General features: G+C 46.3%; 1 protein-coding gene across 4 annotated transcripts in view; it reads left to right on the forward strand.

Moving 5' to 3' along the window:
* LOC146863540 (uncharacterized) overlaps window positions 1-6,698 on the forward strand; it is a 263,370-nt gene extending 256,672 nt beyond the window's left edge. For all 4 annotated transcript variants that reach the window (XM_085642996.1, XM_085642995.1, XM_085642994.1 and 1 more), the window contains one exon: window positions 1,460-6,698. The gene's annotated coding sequence lies outside the window, so the exon portion shown is untranslated. The remainder of the gene's footprint in view (window positions 1-1,459) is intronic.
* Window positions 6,699-10,662: the final 3,964 nt, after the last annotated feature.

The raw sequence follows: 10,662 nt of genomic DNA on the forward strand, positions 1-10,662 counted from the left end.
GAAGCTTTGCATTGGCTGTTGTCACAGGCTGTTGTGTGAAGAGCAGATCTTGTGTTGGCGGTTGTCGCGGGCTGTTGTGTGAAGAGCAGATCTTGTGTTGGCGGTTGTCGCGGGCTGTCGCTGGCGGCTCAAAGTGCAGGCCCCACTGGAGTATCATGTACAGTTGCTGCTAGGCTCAAAGAGCATGTCCCGCTGGAGCTTCGCATTGACAGTTTTCGCAGGCGGTCTGGTCTCAGCATGAAGAGGTCCCTCTGCTGTCATGAGGAGATCATAACTTCTGTATTTTCACATTTTCTTCAGGAACAGTACTCTCTTTTGCCTTCCAAGGGTCCAGGACCTCGCGGTCACTGTTTGGGGATCAGGACTTACTCCAAAAGAGGTCAGCAGTAGGACTTGGGTAGGTCCAGTTGGTGCTGGTCAGCTGGGCATTGCAGAGAGGCCTCTGGAAGGTTATTGTGTCCCTGTAGCTCAGACAGGAGGTCAGGCCAATTGACCCTTGGAGTCATGCCTGGGTTCAAGGCAAGCAGGTGCGATCTTCTTCCTTCATGCAGCAAGGCTGTTTCTTTTCATCAGCCAGCAGGACAGTCACTCTTCTGAATCTTCCACAGGTCCAGGAGTGTTCTGATGAGAATTTCTGAAGGTGCCATTTTTTCCCCCCAATGCCAGCCTGTTGGTGGGGGATGCCTCCTATATCTAATCTTCCCCTTCCCGGCTCCAAACTGTCTAGGGTAACAAAGGGCAGGAAGGTCTAAATGTGAGCTGCATTCAACAATGTCAGGGCGGCATCCCTCAGAAGTCAGGAAGGGGTTGGGCTAGGCATGAGGCTACACTTTTAAGCTCCAGAAGACTGAGTACAGCTCCCCAGGATATCCTGCTATGGGGAGCAACACCCTGTCCCACACCCAAGGCCTTTTGTCCCCATGCCTCCAGAACTCCACAGGAGAGCCGTACACAGGACAATGGCAGAAAGGCACATTTGGATTAGGCAAAAAAATGCCAACTTTCTAATAAAAAATGAATTTTCTTAATTGTAACTTTAAATCCGACTTCACCATTAAAGAGGATTTTACATTGCAATCCAATTGATTGGAAAAAGTATTTCTCGACCTGTTCCCAAACTGAAGTTATCACTACTAAATGTAATAAGGCAGTGGTTCTGAAGCACTTGACGTCTGTGAACTTAACCATCACTGAAATTCGGGTACCCCTACTGAACCATTACTGGAATCCGCAAACCCTAACCGACTCATTATTGGAATCTGGAGACCCCCACTGACTCGTTATTCAGCCTACAAATGATCTTTTTTCCTCCATTATTCTGACACATGAACTAGGGGAGTGTTCTCGACCCATTGATCATTTGTGTATTATTAGACAAACAAAATATGTGTAAAACACTTTATACTTAAAAGCTGTATTTTCTCTTTGTCACTAATCAATATTTGGATTGTTTCCGCAGGGCACGGCCATGAGCTGTAAAGTTGTGAAAGACTGGAATAGAATGGACCTTTGCAGCTTTGCAGCACAGGCATCAGGCTTAGGGTAGTCTGTGGCCTCCGAAGAATGCAACGGGTAGCGGCTGGATCAGAGCCCTGGCTGCGGAAGAGTGCTTTGTAAAGTAGTTGACTCCTTTGCTCAAGACAGCTACAAAGCAGGCACTGGTGAAAGCGTCAGCGGCAATCGGCATCTTGTCCAGTGTTATAACAGACTATATGCATAGAAGGGGTGAAAAGCTTCAGATGTTGGCCGTCGTCTTATTGTCAGGCTGCAGAAATGCAATGCATGAGCGTATTTCATCATTAAGGGGCCGCTTGTGATGTACTAAACACTTTCAGAGGAGAGGAGGCCAATACAAGCAATAAGTGTGTAAAGGGTCTGCTCTTTCTGCGTATTACTGATGCACTAGCGTACCCACCATGGTGGAGGAGGCTGCGTACCCACCATGGGGGGAGAGGCTGCGTACCCACCATGGGGGGAGAGGCTGCGTACCCACCATGGGGGGAGAGGCTGCGTACCCACCATGGGGGGAGAGGCTGCGTACCCACCATGGGGGGAGAGGCTGCATACCCACCATGGGGGGAGAGGTTGCGTACCCACCATGGGGGGAGAGGCTGCGTACCCACCATGGGGGGAGAGGCTGCATACCCACCATGGGGGGAGAGGCTGCCTACCCACCATGGGGGGAGAGGCTGCATACCCACCATGGGGGGGAGAGGTTGCGTACCCACCATGGGGGGAGAGGCTGCGTACCCACCATGGGGGGAGAGGCTGCGTACCCACCATGGGGGGAGAGGCTGCGTACCCACCATGGGGGGAGAGGCTGCATACCCACCATGGGGGGGAGAGGCTGCGTACCCACCATGGGGGGAGAGGCTGCGTACCCACCATGGGGGGAGAGGCTGCGTACCCACCATGGGGGGAGAAGCTGCGTACCCACCATGGGGGAGAGGCTGCATACCCACCATGGGGGGAGAGGCTGCGTACCCACCATGGGGGGAGAGGCTGCGTACCCACCATGGGGGGAGAGGCTGCGTACCCACCATGGGGGGGAGAAGCTGCGTACCCACCATGGGGGGGAGGAGGCTGCATACCCCCATGGGGAGAGAGATGGCATGTAGTGACTCTGACAAGATCTTGTCTTTGAGTTCAGAATTTCTTGTTTATGCAGAAACCCCACAGGAGAGAGACCTTCTGCGTGCAGTAAATCTTTGAGAAATCTTGAAGGTGTTCCTTACTAGTAATTAACAAATATTTGACAGTAAATTCAAGAATGAGACATACAAAGAATATGGAGTGACGTTCAAATCATCCTTGGTGATGTACCAGGTATTTTAAACAACCAATAGAAACCCTTATAAATGTACAAAATGTGGGAATACTTATGAAGTTTAAAAATACACATTTTTGTTCATGTCCTGCATGCGCACATAGGCTTAATTTGGATACAAGAGAAAGTGTATAATATTAGAAATAAAATAATATCAATGCATATCAGTGGAATATATTTTGATTAAATGTGCTCTCATACATCACTGTAAAAGACACAAGGGGGAAGATGTCCTTGTCTTTTTTTAAGTTCTGGGAAAATCCTTGGTCAGACGGTGCAATCACTCGCAAAAGTGTGGCTCCACAGGGAAGAGAAACCCGAGCCTCTGCTGAATGTGTGGAAAAGCGTCTGCACAGTAGTGCAGGCTCGTGCTTCCTAAATAGCCACTCGTGAGGAAAGTAATATAAATGTGCAAGAAGCTTTAGTATTGAAATCAACCTTTCGTTAAGCAAAGACTTCAAAACGGAGAAAAGCTGCGCGCTCTGTGCTATCGTAGGGATATTTTAAATGTAAGCTTTACAAATTGTGTCTGGTATTTCCAGTAACTCCAAATGTATATGTCGGGCAGAGGAGGGTATCACTAACCGTTCAGCCGGGTACAGCGGGAACGATGAGCTGCTAGATAATCCCTTCCCCTAAGCGGTGATACCCTGGCTTATATGTATATCACGACACGGATAACACCACTCCTGGGGAAAGGGAAAAAAGGGACAAAAGAAACAAAAACGATGTAGCTGCCAGGCTTGAGAAAGGGATGTTGTCAGATGTGGCGAATCTCCTCTCCTACAATCCACCCCGGGAACCCTGTGAGGGAAACACAACATACACGTATGAACAATCGTGCTCCAAGTACCTCCTCCCCTCTCTCCCCTATGTGTGAGTGCACTTACATGTACAGCAGCTGTACATCCCCCAATTAGGCAACACCAAAACATAAAAATAGCACAAAAACAAAGACACACAGTTCAGGATAAGCACTAGTATGAGATACTTATCATACTGGTCCATTCTCCAGTGTTCTCCACCTTGCTGGAGCCCAAGGAACGTGTGGTGAAGAACAAGGAGCCTGTGGGGCTGCTTCCACCTTCTTCTCTAGCGGAATTTGCCCAAGCAGTCCCAAATCCTAAGCGTGTCTTAGCGCGTGTATGCAGCCGGTGCTTCCGCGTTCTTCCAGGCGGAGGGCCGACCTCCAAACAAAGGCGCGTCCTTTCGCGCATTATAATCCGGTACTCGCACAAGGTATAGCAAGAGCGCTTTGTAGCGCACGAGCGAGCGACCAGGATCCGGTCTCACCCGCTGTAATCCGTCTCTTGGTGGGAAGCCGAATCCTCGTAGCGGAGCGCTGATAGGTCCTCAGCCTCCGTAGGCAGTATTCGACTTGACCGCTCGACTGTTGGAGCCGCCTCAGGCTCATTCACAGTCTTGGCCTCGCGGAGCGTTGGAGACGCACGGCAGCCTCGGGGGAAGCCTGTCTCTGCATATTGCAGCTGTTCGCATTCCGTAGCTGCTCAGCCCCGAACTTCTACCGCAGGGGCGGACCGATGCCTATAGAAGCAGCTTACACCCTCCACGTCCTCGGAGAGTCAGTGAGTGACAAGCCCCGAGCACCAGGAAGGCGGGGCTTAAATAAACTAGTCAAGTGCTCTCTCTCCCGGGGTTATGGGAGATGTAGTTCCCTACCCCATCAGCCATATAGAGTTACTGTGTGCCTACTCTTGGACGCCCCCTCCGTCTAGCCATGACAGTATATGCAACGATCTGCATTAAGTTTAGGCTGTATATAACAAAACCAGCTGACAGTCACATAATTGGAGTTCTAATGCCTCTAACAGCGACCTCATTTCAAGCTTCATGTCTTTGGTTCACTTACACTCACTCCTTCCACATGTCATGGTTTTGACTAGTTTTGAGATAATATATTTGGCACAGAGCAAACCCTGAGCCCTGGCTGAGCGCAAACCCGGGCCCAGGCCGAGTTCCATCCCGAGCCCTGGCACAGTGTGGTGTCCTGTATGCGTATCCCCAGTTAGGGCTTTGTTGATCTCGAGTCTTTGACTTTTCCCTTAATACTAAGCCTGTGTGAGGTTTCCGATTAATTTCTTGAGATGCTGTGTGACAGGAGGCCCTTCGCTCGCAGAGCCTTTTGGACCTACAAGGTCATTGCTCAGTAGGGTTGCAAAAAACACAACGTAAATCAAGAAACCCAATTTTACCTTTATGGCTGTCACGATATATCTTCATGGATAACATGTTAGTGTGTCCAACTGAAGACTCTGACTGAGTCCCCCAGTGCTTAAACTCTCTAAAACCTTAAATAAAATATTACGTTTTGACTGGGCTCTACTTCGCGATCGAAAGATTTGCAAGTAGAAATGTGCCAATGCCTAGCAACTCAAAATAACTCGAAGCCTGTTTTTGGTGGTTGTTGCCGTTTGGGTTTTCCGGTGGACGATCCACTTTCACTTCCTTAGTTATGCGGTGAAACTGCATTACGCAAGCTTGGTTACTCCTTGCAAGCGCTTCAATGATCCGAATGGGTTTTCCCACATTTTGTACCATTTGTTGAGGGATCAAAGTGACCGCTGTACATACATGGGCATTTTCTCTCAATATCTAAAAAGCATTATTCTGAGAAAGCACTTATAAAAGTCTCAGACTTCCCCAAATTCTCTGTTTTAGAGTTTTGCACAGAGTTTGTAAATAGATGTACAGTGAATAGTTTCAACATCATGGATCTGTGCCAAGAAATGCTTACTGCTTCAGCCAGAGGCACATTTCTAGGCCTGGTTCCATTAATTAAAACTTGCAACAATTTGCTTAATTTATGTCCTAATGTTTTGTACCTCAGTCAATGTTTCTTAATTACTGTATTCTAAGTTCTCTTTGTGTTTGGCTTTAGAATGTGTATTGGATGCACATCTAGGAGCTTGTGTAAATAAAAGTTTAATACTAATTATTTTGCATAATATTTAAAATGATTTTGTGATTTGTATGTTGTTCAGTAATATTTAAAGAAGAGACTTCTATGTAAACCTCCACTCTGAGATGTTTATCTGGCAAAGAAATGTGTGTGAAAGACCTGAGAGGCAGAGAAGGCGACGGTGTGAGAATTCCAACATTAGCAGAGGGGAAGAGGGCGCCCTCAAGTACCTTGACTTCTGCCTAACATAGCATCAAGCCCCCTATCTTAGCCCTCCCTGCACATTGACCTGCAATCACCACAACTACCCTTGGGCATTAAAATACCAATTCTTCAACGTAATTCATATCCCGGGTAGTAAGTCACAATTGTCGAAGGTACAATTTCACTGATCCTTATTCTGTGAATTAAGGTTCAGACAGATTATTTTAACTACATCGCCCATGCTTTGGTTTAGAAAGTACTTTGCAAATAAAGCCCCTTAAAACTAGTATTGGTGGTCAGTCTAATACTTCTCCTAATGGTAACCCTCATACTAATCTAATCCACGATAAATAACTCGTTTAAAATACATTTCATGAACAAAAGATGCCATGCGCAAAAAAATATGAAAGTAATAAAAAATATTTAAGTCCAATCTGATAAATGAAATATCTTGCATTATATTTTTAATAATGGGACCCCTAATCTGAAAACTCATAATGTGGTACATTTAAGAGAATATAATAGAATGAAAGTCAAGTAAATAAAATTGTTTAAAAAAAAATGTTTTTCTGAATGGGGTATAACATCCTACCCCTTAGGCCCCACCCCTCTTGATCCTTTGCATTCTGATTAAATTACAAACCCTCAATAATATTGAGTGTATTCTTTAAATATTGTATTATTTAAATGCAAGTTTACTAATAAGTACATTTATTCAGGTCAATAAATGTTTTGTCATATTTCAAACATTTTCATTTTATTATTCATGTTTTATGTCCCTATATAGTTATTTCGTAGTTATTTGATATACTCGACTATTGAAAGTGGTGGTAAGTATTTAATGGTGTAGATGAGGTGAATATAATGGATCTATATGATGTAGGGTTTTTTATTCATTTATTTAATTTTTGGAGTTTTATATAGCGCAAACATGACCCAATTCGGGTATCATAGCACTGTACAAATAGCCGTCAAGGCATACAATATCGGGAAAGGAGAAAAACAAATGACAATCGGAGAAGGAATAACCATGGAGTTACATTTATACCGTTTATCGTTGAGCTCAACAGTTCTAAGAGCCACTGGAAGTCCACCCAATGCTGGCCAGGCTGAAGAAGCTTCATCACTACTGGAGAAGGAATTTAAGCATCAAGAGCTTTTTAGGTCTCGCCTAGGCAGCGCTTGCGCTGTCTCTTCGAGACATGCTGTATTCAGGATATGTGCATAACGCTCCGCCCACTTTGCACCCATCTTTTTAATTTGGCTCCTGTCCCTGTCCTTTGTAAATGGTGGCTTTTCATTGGTCAATATGCTTAGTAGCCCTCCTTAGTACTGCCTTGTCTCTTCTTGTAACATCCCATGAGAACACCTCCTGTTACATGTGTTGTTACTCCCTAGGTTTTAATTACAGCCTCTAGAAACTATTTTCTTAAAAGGCCTCAGGCAAGACACACACTTGGTCCAAACCTAGGCTGGCAGGGGTTACTATGCTCACTAGAACATCTCACAATTATATGAGACTGTCTATAAATTTCCCTTTGTCAGCTCCACAATAGAGTACAACCGAATCCGAAATTAATGTAATAATTCTTTTGGCACATTTCAAAGCTACTAATTGTATATATGGTCATAGCTATTTGAATGTACTCATGGTACTGTCTTGCATGCAATGCATTATGGGTAGGATGGATTTACCATATCTTCTGCAGGGTGCAGTACCATTTATGACTAAAAGAGGTCCGCAGTGCTGGTGCCTTGCTCGCCAGGCACCTCTATAAGCAGCTTGCGGTACTGCACTGAGACATGCAGTGCGGGTGCCTTGCTCACTAGGGACCTCTAGGTGCAGCTTGCGGTGCTGCACCTAGACAAGCAGTGATGGGGTCTTGTGGTACTGCACCTAGACGTGCAGTGCCAGTGCCTTGCTCACTAGGGACCTCTAGGAGCAGCTTGTGGTACTGCAGCTAGACAAGCAGTGCTGGTGCCTTGCTCACTAGCGACCTCTAGGAGCAGCTTGCGGTACTGCACTGAGACATACAATGCTGGTTCCTGGCTCACTACGCAAGCATTTGCAATGCACTTGGTCTTGCATTACTGAAAGTATGAGCTATTGACGTTGCATTATTATTTGGAACGTCAATACCTCAAACTATCAGTAAGTAATGTGAGACCTATTGCATTGCAAATGCTTGTTTCTTTAGTTTTTGAAATAGGTGGATGAGGGGGTTGTCCTGATTTCCGGGGGTAGAGTGTTCCAAATTCTAGAGGTAAAGCGGGAGAATTAAATGTGCTGGGGAAAGTCTCAGAACCTAGGCAAAAGTTACAGTGGAGATTTCTTCAAACAGTCAAAAGGTGGTGGACAGTCAACAGTATACATTTACAGACAATTATTGAGTACTTTTTTGCTACCTGATAGTTAGATAATCTCAACTACTCATCCTTTGCCTGTCCTTTGGTGTGTGGATCCCCACTACCCTCCTCACATTTTCTCTTTCGCTATTCATCTAAAGGATGAAAGAGTTTGTAAGAATAAGACTATGAGTAAGCACCATGCTCTTGCAGGCGTCTAGGATTATTTGTCTGTGTCTGGGTCATCTACTAAGTTAACATTTCAGGGTTGTGTGTTGTAGTAGAGGGGCGACTCCTTGAAATAGACCTGGATTAACAATGCTTGCTGAAACAACACAATAGCAGATATGGAAGTGAAAAAATGAACATAGGAAGTTTAAGAGAGATCAGGGTGCATTGCAGGGCGTGTTTGTTCGGAGACCTAGTTTGATAGGTGACTCCCATTACAGATGCTCAAAAGAATGAGGAAAGTATGTGCGACCCTGAGACAGTTTGTACTTAAACAAGTATAGCAGAAAGAGGGGTAAAACAAATGGATTATAGGAAAAGAACCAGTAACTTACATTCTGTGTGAAAAACTCAAGCTTAATAGAGCTTGTAAATGTGTAATGCACGAGTGAATAGCCTTTGAAATGTAAAGATAAGCTGTTCCGTAACGAGCAAAGGATGCATGTTTAGAAAGCTTAAATGAACGCAAGGCCGGCCAAAATAGAGGTGGACACCTTGCATCAGAACAAAACTTCAAAATAATCAAGAAACAGCGATCTAGCTTTTAAGAAAGAGAAGTTTGAGCAACTCAATAAATCATTGAATGTGTTCCCACAATGAGCTCCTGTTTCAGCAGTACTGGCCCTTAAGAGAAGGAGAGGAGACGAAAGCTGAGATTGAAGAAGTAGTTATTAAATGAGCCGTAAAAGGGTAATCACAGGCTACATCCTCATTTACTCAAATCTGCCGAAACACCTATTAAAGGCGCCTAAATCGGAAAGGTACGAGTCTGAAGCAGCAAAGAAAATGGCGGAGTCTACGGCCTCGCTTGCCTAGCTTAGCCGCGAAAAAGAAACCACCACGATTCCCGCATCAGACCCGGTCGGGTACCTCCCCGATTGCGGCAAGGGTGTACAGGAGGTGCAACCCTATGTCGTACAATAACAGCAAGGCACCGAGGTGACAGAACCGGCACTGGATGTCTGAGTTGCTGTGGGCACTGAGCTGCTGATGTTCAGCCGCCCGAGACGGTGAGGAGCGACTGGAGACAAAATCAAGCTGCCCGGCAGGTACACATCCATATTGGTTGGAACCATCGACAAACATGCTACAACCTGCAATATGTTTGGTGAAGACCAGGCGACAAATAAGACTAGCTTGAGTGGAGTCCACAGGCTCGCCTACCTGAGGGGGCCTGAGCTCCAGAATCACAGTGGCTGTCCCCCAATCTAGCAGCTGATGACCCCTAGATGCAGGCAGGGATGCTCCGAGGCACAGAGTGGTGAGGGAGTGAATCCATGACTGGAACTGGGCCCAGGATGACACGCAGCGCAGCGAGGTTGGATTCCTCGAGGAGCTGCGAAGGCCCAGTAGGCGTGGGCTGTGTGGTCGCGTTGTGGAGAGGAGTAGCAGCCTAGCTGAGGGAGATCGGTGAATGCAGAAGGATAGAGACATTGTTGAGCTGAGTCTGGCAAGACGGCGCTGAAAGGTAAATCCTGCAGATGAGGTTGAGCTGTGACTGCGCGCAGTCAGAGCTAGCATGAAGAGACATGCTGCAAGCGAAGGGAAGACTGCAGACTTCTCCGCCCTTCAGGACTGATCCCCGGAGACGCCGTACCAAACCACACAGGTGCCGGAGCGGTGCCGAGCTTGGCTCACACAGCCGGTGTGGTCACCATACTCCCCATGTGAGGAGGTAGGGAAACGGTTGGTGCGGGGTGGATTGGAGAGAGGTCCAAGCGACAATATCAAATCGCAGATAGAGAGATCTCCACCCTTCTATATGAAAGTGAAAAGATCACACCATAACACACTAGTGGAGTACACTGTGGCCGCAACCCACTGCCTCGCCCACAACATCTGTAGACATAAGCTGAAGTGCTTCTAAGTTAAAAGCAAGACAGCGGACCGTCAAATCAGCACCAAACAACTACACGTATAAATTCCCAATTGGATAGTAACAGATACACACTGCTTAATAAGCTAAGGGAAACCCAAAGGGCACACTAACCCAAGGCAGGAAGCGGGGAGTACCGCGCTACAGTTGTGGTCAAACTCCACGAAGCACGAATATCATAAGGGAGAATGGCTGGGGTAAAGGTGGAAAGGCAGCACTGCAAACACAACTAGATAAATATGCTTGGACTAAGAGTGGAGA

Source organism: Triturus cristatus, chromosome 2_2 (genome assembly GCF_964204655.1).
Source record: "Triturus cristatus chromosome 2_2, aTriCri1.1, whole genome shotgun sequence".
NCBI classification, from domain to species: domain Eukaryota; kingdom Metazoa; phylum Chordata; class Amphibia; order Caudata; family Salamandridae; genus Triturus; species Triturus cristatus.